Source organism: Mesocricetus auratus, unplaced genomic scaffold (genome assembly GCF_017639785.1).
Source record: "Mesocricetus auratus isolate SY011 unplaced genomic scaffold, BCM_Maur_2.0 Super-Scaffold_100037, whole genome shotgun sequence".
Taxonomy (NCBI): Eukaryota; Metazoa; Chordata; class Mammalia; order Rodentia; family Cricetidae; genus Mesocricetus; species Mesocricetus auratus.
In genome coordinates this window covers 8,419,361-8,430,571 of record NW_024429215.1, presented here as the reverse complement: position 1 = coordinate 8,430,571, position 11,211 = coordinate 8,419,361, and the positions used below count along the sequence as shown (strand labels likewise).

Sequence of the window (11,211 nt, the reverse complement as noted above, 5' to 3'; positions counted from 1 at the left end):
CCCGCGAGTGAGGCTGTCTGTGGCAGTGGGAGTTGGGGGAGTCAGGATTTGCCCCTGCTTGGGTTCTGAACAAGGATGCTCACACACCTGATCCCAGGAGGATGCTCCATCCGGAAGAAGCAACAAGTCCGTGAACCCTGTGTGGAGACCGACGTTGAGTGTGCTGGGAACGAACGCCTCGATGACACCGCTCAGGAATCCCGCGGGTGCACTTTAGCAAATCAGCGTGGTATGCACTCTTTTCATTTCCCTAGGGCAGATTTCTAGGCACAGGATTACTACTCCGGGTGGGAAGTCTACAACCCCCTTTCTGGGAAAGCACTAGATGTTTCCCAAAGTTCCTGTTAACGATCGTGAAGGTGACAGGAGTCAGTCTCCATTTTCCTGGGGAAACCCGAGAACCAGATATGATCTGAGTTGGGCGGGGTGCTACAAAGCTGTAATCCCAGCATTCAGGGGGTGGGGGTGGTAAAAACGAGCCTGTGACTTAGCCAGAGTCGCACAGCAACAAGTGGCACCGCCAGATATGACTCCAGTCACGGTGGTTCCATAGCCCACGCTCCTAGCCCCTATTCAGTGATGGGGGAAGTTCTGTGTATATGTCAATAAAGCAATGTTGGCCAATAGGGAAGCAAGATAGGTGGGAGGAGTCGAGGAGGATTCTGGGAAATGTAGTGAACTGAGCCAGCGCCATGTGATTCCTAGGAAGAGGGGACATTCTCGGAAAGATAAGTCCTTATAAATTTATATATTGGTGGGGCTGGAGAGATGGCTCAGAGGTTAAGAGCACTGGCTGCTCTTCCAGAGATCCTGAGTTCAATTCCCAGCAACCACATGGTGGCTCACAACCATCTGTAATAAGATCTGGTGCCCTCTTCTAGTGTACAAGCATACATGCAGACAGAACACTGTGTACATAATGAATAAATAAAATTAAAAAATATAAATCTATATATACTGGTGATTATGGGTCAATAATTAAGTCAGAGATAGCCAATGAGAAACAGTAGCAAATGGCCAACAGTTTCATAATTAATATACTGTGCTGTGTGTTATTTGGGGGCTCAGACGGCTCGACAGGGTGCAGGCAGCTGGCGGGGAAGACAGCTCGTTACAATTCAGTGATTCATTCCATCTCGTGGAGCCCCTACATCGTGCAGGGCATTGTTCCGGGTGCTCTTCATTCTTCTGCCGCTAAAACACACCATCCTTTCCCAAGGTGTGGCTTCCATTCTAGTGGGAGGTCATGAACAAGAAGATGAAGCAACTGAGTAATTGTAGCCCATCTTGGGGCTCGTGAGGCAGCTCAGTGGGTAAAGGCACTTGCCGCTGAGCCCGGACCTGAGACCCAAACGATAGGGGAGGAGACTGACTCCTCCTGCAAGTTGCCCTCTGACCTCTACACGATAACCATGGTGTGTGTGCACACACGAACGTACACACAGACACCCACACACAAAGTAAATAAATGTAAAAAATCACCACCTTATTAGGAAGAGATGGAGAAAGGCGATACAGGGAAGGGTGAGAAGCACAGACCCACAGGAGCGGGATTGAAGGAACGAGCCACTTGGGGGTGTGTCTCAGGGAAAGCACAGCTGTGTCGAGGTTCTGAGGCTGAGGTTTACATGCGACTGGCGTGGTCAAGGAGCAGAGAGACCAACTTGGCTGTAGAGGGAGAAGTGCGGGAGGAACAAGGTGGGGACTGAAGAGAAGGATCAGAGTGGTTAAGAGCACTCATGGGGCCGGGCGTTGGTGGCGCACGCCTTTAATACCAGCACTCGGGAGGCAGAGGCAGGTGGATCACTGTGTGTTTGAGACCAGCCTGGTCTACCGAGCGAGTTCCAGGACAGCCTCCAAAGCCACAGAAAAACCCTGTCTCGAAAAACCAAAAAAAAAAAAAAAAAGAGCACTCATGGGGGCGCTGGAGAGATGGCTCAGAGGTTAAGAGCACTGGCTGCTCTTCCAGATGTCCTGAGTTCAATTCCCAGCAACCACACGGTGGCTCACAACCCTCTGTAATAAGATCTGGTGCCCTCTGCTGGCCTATGGACATACATGCAGACAGAATACTGTATACACAATAAATAAATCTTTAAAAAGAAAAAGTGACTTCTTAAAAAAAAACACTCTTTTGATGGCTTTGCAACAGACCCTCGTTCAGTTCCCAGCACCCACATGTCAGCTCGCAACTTCAGTTCCAGGGTATTCAATGCCTTCTTCTGACCTCCGCAGGCACCAGACACACATGTGGTGCACGTGCAGGAAAAACATGCATACATGTGAATAAATCTAAAAAACAAAAGAGTGGGAGGAAGGGAAGGCAGGGGCGAAGTCTGGGAGACGGTGGAAGGGTCGATACAGACCGCGTTTCAGCCTTTGAGCCCAAGGGAAATGCTTTCACGAAGACGCCAGAAGGATTTGGCTTTCTTCCTTCTGTTTACCATGGTTTTGTGAAAAATTTTAAACAAATGAAGGAATGCATGCTGGTCTCCTAGAGTCCAAAGTTAGTACTTTTCCATGTTGGCTTCTTAGTAAATCAATCCGTTATTTCATCTGTCTGTCTTCATGTATCCGTAACCTATCCATCCACTGTCATATCTGTGTGTTCATTATCCATCAGTCATCATCTGTTCAGTTATCATTCATTCACACGTCATTTGCTGCCCGTTTACACCTATATATCACCCATCCAGATACCCAGCTCTCCATCATCCAATCTGCAATCCATTCGTCCATCCGTCTACCATCTATCTGTTACTTATCCATTTGTAATGGCTATTCTTGCATTTGTCACCCATCCACCCATCATCCTTGATTCATCTCTCTGTCATCTATTGATATCCTTCTGTTATCCATCCACCCATCCATCCATTCACCCCCAAACCATTCTCTAATCATTATTCACCCATCCGTTACCAACTTATTCATCCATCCCTTTATTGTCCATTTATATCTATCCATCATCCATTCGTCTGTCTATCATTATCCATCCACAGTTTTTAACTTAAAACCTTATTTTAGAGCAATTGGAAATTGCGGTGGTTTGAATCAGAATGGCTGCCATACTCTGGTATATTTGAATACTTAGTCTCCGGTCGGTGGAGCTGTTTGGGAAGGATCAGAAGATTCGACCTTGTTGAAGGGGGTGTGTCACCGGGAGTGGGCTTTGAAGTCTCCAAAGTCCATGCCGTACCCGGTGTGGATCAGGATGTGAGCTCTCAGTTACTGCTCCAGCACCATGTCTGCCTGCTGCCATGCTCCCCTCCGTGATGGTCACGGACTCCAGCTCTCTGAAACTGGAAGCCCCAAGTAAAGACTCTCTTCTGTATGCTGCCTTGATCATGGTATCTTATCAGAGCAACAGACAAGTGATTTAGCAGTGTTAAAAGTATAGCATTCTCACACATCTGTCTTTTAAAGAAAGGTTCATTTTAAAGCTATTTACAAGCACCATTTCACTACAAACACTTAGGCATGCGCATCATAGCAAGTGCCTAAGCTTCTTGTCCTGAGAAAAATTTAAATATAGGGAAACACGCATGTTATGTCTGACAGATTTGTCAAAGACACATAGCTAAACAGAGCAAAGTACTCTCTGATGTAGAGATTCCCCCTGGCTTCTGAATACTTAGTGAGGAGAGTGTGTGCTCCCCTACCCCAAGTAGCCCAGGCTACCTTCCAACTGGTGATCCTCCTGCCTAAGTCTCCCAAGTTCCAGGGCTACAGGTGTGAACCACCATGGTTAACTGATTTGCTTTACTTACTTTCATTTCATTCCTTTTCAATTGTTTACACTTATTTGTTTACATACAGTGTACGCATGTGTGCATGTGTGCCCAAGTGTATGGGCATGTGTGCCCCGGCATGTGTGGCAATCGAGGACACCTTGCAAGACTCAGTTCTGTCTTTTGCCCATGGGCGTCTCAGAGATTGACCTCCAATCATCACTGTCCCACATGATACTCTTTTAGACCTAGAACCTGGACCGGCACCCTACTGCGGAGACGCATCTCCAGCCCTTTGCTGCTGGATTCTAGACCAAAACTGCACCCCTGAGCTATATCCCGAGCTCTCTCACTTTAAAAGCATACTTACTTTATTTTTATCTTGGGTATACGTGGCTCTCTGCATGTGAGCATGTGGCTGTGGTTGTCCAAGGGGGCCAGGAGACGGTGCTGGACCGATGCCCTGAGACTTGAGTGACAGGTGGTTGTGCCCCTTTCTGCCTCTTTGTCTCTCTGTCTCTGTCTTCAGTTTGCCTCCCCATCTGTTTCTCTCCGTACAACCCATTTTTTGTATCTGTTTCTCCTTCCCCTCCCCTCCCTTCCTCTTCTCTTCTTTCTGTCTCTGCATTTCCCATCTCCTTATCTCTATTTAACCCCCACCTTCTTCGAGAGCAACAAGTGTTCTTAACCACGAAGCCATCTTTGCAGACTCTTTTCACTGTTTATTTTCCCAGAATGGCCATGATCTTTGGGTCACATCTTACTCACAAGGCCCAGCCTATACTCTGTTGTGTTTTATTTGGTGACAGAGTATCGTGGAACCAAGGCTACCCTTGGATTCCTCACCCTCAGCCTCTACCTCCCTAACTTAGATTACAGGCACATGCCACCCCACCTGGACCTGGTTTTGTGTTTCAAACAAGGCCTTCCCATACAGCTCAGGCTGGTCTTCAACTCCATCCTCCTAATTCAGCCACCCCAATGCTGGGATCATGCACTGCCCAACCATGGTGGCCTAGCTTCTATTCTTCTTAAACAAGTCACTAAACAAGTACACGTGGGGAAGAAAGGAGTGGCAATTAAGCTCCTCGAAGAGATGGAAAATTCTAGAACAACCCTTTGTCTCTTGGTAGAAGGAAGTGTTGTCCCTTCTCCCCATGTCCTGGTTTAATTATTCATTCGATCATTTCTGTGCTTCAGGTTGCCTCGCAGGCATTGCTTTATAGGTTGGGTAATGTGTGTTTTATAGGTAGGGTGATGTGTTTGTTAGCTGAGTGGCATCCGTCCAGCTCCATGTTATTTACTTCGTTGGAGCTAGCCTGTTGTGATGTTGGTGCAAACAGGAAAACAAACCACAGTGATCCAGACCCAGACACACCCCTCTCCAGGGAAGCAGAGTCTGCAGGAACAGTAACTTGCCAGGTCCCTAGCGGGAGAGCTGCGAAAATTCCCCCTCTGGCTCTGGAATGTGACCCGGCAGCACCCCCCAGCCTCTCCAAGCCTTATCTGCCACCGCCCACACTGTGCCAGGCAGGGAACTGACTGGGCAAATACTCGGCGGCCACCCTCGGCTCCCGCCCGGCACTGTGTGGAGGAGAAGGGAAATCAAGGGAGAGGAGGAGGGGATATGAGGAGAAGTGGCCAGTGATGGGAGAGAGAGAGATGAGATGAGAGGATGCAGAAACGCAAAGATTCAGAGACGAGGAGAGAGACAGACATGAAGAGAAAGACAGAGGCAGACAGACACAGAGAGACAGAGAGATAAGGAGAAAGCCAGGAAGAGAGACAGAGTTGGAGAGAGGGACAGATACACACACACACACAGAGAGAGAGAGAGAGAGAGAGAGAGAGAGAGAGAGAGAGAGAGAGAGAGAGGGAGGGAGGGAGAGAGAGAGAAAGGGAGGGAGGGAGGCACGGACGGACGGACGGACAGACAGACAGACAGGAAGATGGGGAAAATACAGAAAGAGACAGGAGGAGATAAAAGAGAAGAGAAGGCGAGAGGGAGAGGGACGCCTACTCTGTGTCCAGATTGCTGCTCTCCTCGGTCACTGCCATGGAAACTTCTGGGGACAGACAGGGACGTCACTTTGTCTGTGTCCCTGCCTCTGTCCACTCCTGGCACAGCCCAGCTGTCACCTCTCACAGGTTTGATGGGCAGTTCTCTGCCTGGAGCAGCCCTACCCTTCCCTGCAGGCCTCAGGCCTCGCTGTAAATGCTAAAGGCTCTCACCTCCACCTATGACCCACCCCTGACCCCTGCTGCCCCGCCCCCGGCCCCCCCCCCCCGTGGGACAGAAATGTGAGCTGGCCCCTAGGATCTCTGAATTTGTTTATTTCATCTGAGGCTTTCCCAGGTGCAGTGGTCAGGGACTTGGCAGGTGACACTAACCAGCCTCCCTGAAGCCCAGGGAGATGGCTGTCAGTGGGCGTGGCCTCATCTGATGAACTCCTAAAAGGAACTCGGCTCCTCCTGCGGCCTGAGGATGATTCCACCCGTGGGGGGCGCTTTGCTGTTGACCTTGAAGGTGCACATCCATGCCACATAGCAAGGAACATCCCATACCACATAGCAAGGAACAGCAGATGGCCTCTGAAACCGAGAGCAGTCCCTGCCCATAGCCAGGAAGGTACCAGGGACACTAAAACCTCATTGCTAGAGTCGCATGGAAATGGGTACCACTCCAATCTGAATGAGCTCCAAACACGGAGCACGACCCAGCCCAGCCAACACCTGAGTTCAGTCTTGGGAAGCCTGCAGCTGTTCCGGATTCTTGACCCACAGAAAGAGACAGCACCTTCGTGGGTGCCGTTTCAGGGTTCAGCGTGAAAAAGGAACAGTCCTCCGAGCAGATGCGTTAGCCCTGCCCGTTCCGTGAGTCTCATCTCTCAGCTGCTGTCTCTGTCTCTCCCCAACACTGTTTCTTTGCCTTTCTCTGCCTCTGTATCTCTCCCCGTGTCTCTCTTTGCATCTTTCTGTGGGTCTCTCTCTCTCTCTCTCTCTCTCTCTCTCTCTCTCTCTCTCTCTCTCTGTGTGTGTGTGTGTGTGTGTGTGTGTGTGTGTGTGTCTTCATCACCTACCATCATGTCTGCCACATCGTGTCAGGAGTTGGATGTCATTCACGTAACTTATTGCCAGCACTATTAACTGTGTCACCTGGCCGAGGTGTGGGTAGGAGTTCTTTCTCTTTAATTCCAGTTTGTCCCCTCTCTGCCTTCATGGACACACAACATCTCCCTATACCTCTTTGTCTGCACATGACCATCTTCCCATAAGGGCAGTTGTCATTTTGGCGAAGGGTCCATCGTAGTTTTGTTTCCTGTTGTTGTGGTAAAACACCCTGACAAAAGCAACTTCACGGAGAAAAGTTTGGCTCACAGGTCCTGGTTCCAATCCATCATCACGGGAGATCCAAGGAGCACAAATTTGAAGCAGCTAATCGCGGCGTATCCACAATCGGGAGCCGAGAGTGGTGAGTTAATGCTTGTGTCCACTTCACTCTCTCTGCTCTTATACAATGCGGCATCCTCTGCACAGGGGATGGTACCACCCACAGTGGACAGGTTTTCCCAGTTCGATGAACACAATTCAGGTCATCTTTCACAGAAATACCCACAAGCCAACCTCATCCCCCCCCAAGATCCCAGACTGTGTCAAATTGACTGGGGGATTCTAGGCAGGTGCTCTACCACTGAGTCATTCCCCCAGCCCCTCACTGGGGGATTCTAGGCAGGTGCCCTACCACTGAGCTACACCCCCAATCCCTCACTGGGGAATTCAAGGCAAGAGCCCAACTCGGTAATGAAAGGTTGTGCAGGGGAGCTACTCAGTTGGTGAAATGCTTAACTCGGAAACATGAGAACCTGACTTTAATCTCCAGAATTCACAAAATCTCCAGTTGTGATGAAGCTGGAGAAACAGATGGGATCGCTGGGTTCTCTGTTCAGTCAGTCTAGGCTTATTTGCGAGGCCCAGGCCAATGAGAGATCTTATCTGAAAGGACATGGACACATTGTCATGGGTGGCACCCGAGGTTGTCCCCTGGTTCACACACACACACACACACACACACACACACACACACACACACACACACACACACACACTGTTTGGAGGAAAGGATTGAAAAGAGCTGGGGATGGAGTTCAAGGACAAAGTATCTAGACTTCACCAGTGAGGAGCTAGGGCAGGGTTGTCTAAAATGCATCAAAGAGTGACTGGGGTGTGGCTTAGTGATAAAGCTCTTGCCTTGAATTCCCCAGTGAGGGATTGGGGGTATAGCGCAGTGGTAGGGCACCTGCCTAGAATCCCCCAGTGAGGGGCTGGGGGAATGACTCAGTGGTAGAGCCCCTGCCTAGAATCCCCCAGTGAGGGGCTGAGAGTGTGACTCAGTGGTAGAGCACCTGCCTAGAATCCCCCAGTGAGGGGCTGAGAGTGTGACTCAGTGGTAGAGCCCCTGCCTAGAATCTCCCAGTGAGGGGCTGGGGGTGTGGCTCAGTGGTAGGATCACTAACCTAGTATGTGGAAGTCCCTGAGTTCTACCTTCATTATTGCAAAAATACATAGATACATACATACAGTCATTAATTTTAAAAACACAGGTCAAAAAAGATGAAATTGATCATCACTGAAAATAGTTTTCATCAATTTTGTTTACTTATTGTGTGTAGGTGCTGTATCACGGTGCATGTGATGATCAGAGACAACTTGCAAGAGTCATCTCTCTTCTTCCATCGGGTGGGACCTGGGGGTTGACTTCAGGTCACTAGGACTGATGGCAAGGCCCTTTGCCAGTGAGCCATCTTGTTAGTCCTGAAGATAATACTTTTATACGCAGAAGGGGAGTCAAAACTTTGAAATGAAACCGGCAGAGGTGGTGGCAACCACCTTTAATCCCAGCACTGGGGAGACAGAGCCAGGCAGATCGCTGTGAGTTCGAGGCCAGCCTGGTCTATAGAGATAGTTCCAGGGCAGCCAGCGCTACACAGAGAAACTGTGTCTCAGAAAAAAACCAAAACAACAACAAAAAGTTTGATGATGGGGCTGTCCTTCTGTGTATATGTTTCTCTTATGATGAATAAAAAACTATGTGACTAGTGGCCAGGTAGCAGGGATAGGCAAGGCTACCAGAGGAGGACAATTCTGGGAAGTGTAGGCAGACAGGAGTTCTGATGATAGCCCAGGAAGAGAGACGTGCAAGGTGTTCTCCGGTAAGCCAAGACCACATAGAAATACACAGATCAAGAGAAATGGGTTAATAATTAAGACAGAGCTAGCCAATAAGAAGCCCAAGGCACTGGCCAACAGTTTTATAATTAATATGTTTTGTGTGTTTATTTGAGGGCTCTCAAGGGCAGCAGGACTCTGCCAGGACAAAGAACCTCTCATAACACTCACTTTGAAATGAGGCTGGAGGTGTAGCTCAGTTGGTAGAGTTCTAGTCTGGCGTGCACGAAGCACTGGGTTGGATCACCTGCCCTGCGTAACTTAGATGCAATGATCCCAGCATTCAGGAGGTAGAGGGAGGAAGATCTGAAATTCAAGCTTATCCTTGGCAACACAGTGTTTTAGAGGCTAGCCAAAAATAAATGAGGCTGACAGGGTGACTCTCCTGTTTAGATTTTTGTCAACTCTATACAAGCTGGAGACTGTAGGACATTTTTTTGATTAATGATGAATGTAGGAGGGCCCAACTCACTGTAGGGGTGGGGCCACTGCTGGGCAAGAGAACCTGGGCTGGATAACAAAGCAGGCTGAAGCTGGGTGGTGGTGGCGCATGCCATTCATCCTGATGCTCAGGAGGTAGAGGCAGGGGGATCTCTGTGAGTTTGAGGCCAGCCTGGCCTGCAGAGAGAGTTCCAGGACAGCCTCCAAAGCTACACAGAGAAACCCTGTCTCGAACAACAAGAAAGGGGGGGGGGAGAGGAAGGAAGGAAAGAAAGGAAAAGAAAAAGAAAGAAAGAGAGGGAGGGAGGGAGAAAGGAAGGGAGAGAGGGAGGAAGGAAGGAAGGGAGGAAGGAAGGAAGGGAGGAAGGGAGGGAGGAAGGAAGGGAGGGAGGGAGGAAGGAAGGGAGGAAGGGAGGGAGGAAGGAAGGGAGGGAGGAAGGGAGGGAGGGAGGAAGGAAGGGAGGAAGGAAGGAAGGGAGGGAGGAAGGGAGGGAGGGAGGGAGGGAGGAAGGGAGGGAGGGAGGAAGGAAGGGAGGAAGGAAGGAAGGGAGGGAGGAAGGGAGGGAGGGAGGGAGGGAGGAAGGGAGGGAGGAGGAGGGAGGGAGGGAGGGAGGGAGGAAGGGAGGAAGGGAGGAAGGGAGGGAGGAAGGGAGGGAGGAAGGAAGGGAGGGAGGGAGGGAGGGAGGAAGGGAGGGAGGGAGGGAGGGAGGAAGGGAGGAAGGGAGGAAGGGAGGGAGGAAGGGAGAGAGGAGGAAGGAAGGAGGAGGGAGGGAGGGAGGGAGGGAGGAAGGAAGGGAGGAAGGGAGGGAGGGAGGAAGGGAGGGAGGGAGGGAGGGAGGAAGGGAGGAGGAGGGAGGGAGGGAGGAAGGAAGGAAGGGAGGGAGGAAGGAAGGGAGGGAGGGAGGGAGGAAGGGAGGGAGGGAGGAAGGAAGGGAGGAAGGGAGGGAGGAAGGAAGGAGAGGGAGGAAGGGAGGGAGGAAGGAAGGGAGGGAGGGAGGAAGGAAGGGAGGGAGGAAGGAAGGAGGAGGGAGGGAGGGAGGGAGGAAGGGAGGGAGGAAGGGAGGGAGGAAGGAAGGGAGGGAGGAGGGAGGGAGGAAGGAAGGAAGGGAGGAAGGGAGGAGAGGAAGGAAGGAGGAGGGAGGGAGGGAGGGAGGGAGGAAGGAAGGGAGGGAGGGAGGAAGGGAGGAGGAGGAAGGGAGGAAGGGAGGGAGGGAGGGAGGAAGAGAGGAGGAGAGGGAGGGAGGAAGGGAGGAAGGGAGGGAGGGAGGGAGGGAGGAAGGAAGGGAGGGAGGGAGGGAGGAAGGGAGGGAGGGAGGGAGGGAGGGAGGGAGGAAGGGAGGGAGGAAGGGAGGAAGGGAGGGAGGGAGGGAGGAAGGGAGGGAGGGAGGGAGGAAGGGAGGGAGGAAGGAGGGAGGAAGGGAGGGAGGGAGGAAGGAGGGAGGAAGGGAGGGAGGAAGGAAGGGAGGGAGGGAGGAAGGGAGGGAGGAAGGGAGGAAGGGAGGGAGGGAGGGAGGAAGGGAGGGAGGGAGGGAGGAAGGGAGGGAGGAAGGAGGGAGGAAGGGAGGGAGGGAGGAAGGAGGGAGGAAGGGAGGGAGGAAGGGAGGAAGGGAGGGAGGGAGGGAGGGAGGAAGGAAGGAAGGGAGGGAGGGAGGGAGGAAGGGAGGGAGGGAGGGAGGGAGGGAGGAAGGGAGGGAGGGAGGAAGGAGGGAGGAAGGGAGGGAGGAAGGGAGGAAGGGAGGGAGGGAGGGAGGGAGGGAGGGAGGGAGGGAGGGAGGGAGGAAGGCTTCACAGGCTGGTGGACAGCGTTCTCCCACGG

The 11,211-nt window shown here is 51.6% G+C and overlaps 1 long non-coding RNA gene across 1 annotated transcript; it reads left to right on the top strand.

Annotated features, from left to right (window-relative positions):
- The first annotated feature begins 6,077 nt into the window (after positions 1 to 6,077).
- Positions 6,078 to 9,334, top strand: LOC121135404. The gene is made up of 3 exons (XR_005872539.1): positions 6,078 to 6,602; positions 7,109 to 7,200; positions 8,399 to 9,334. It is a non-coding gene; the product is annotated as an uncharacterized LOC121135404 (long non-coding RNA).
- The last annotated feature ends 1,877 nt before the right edge of the window (positions 9,335 to 11,211 follow it).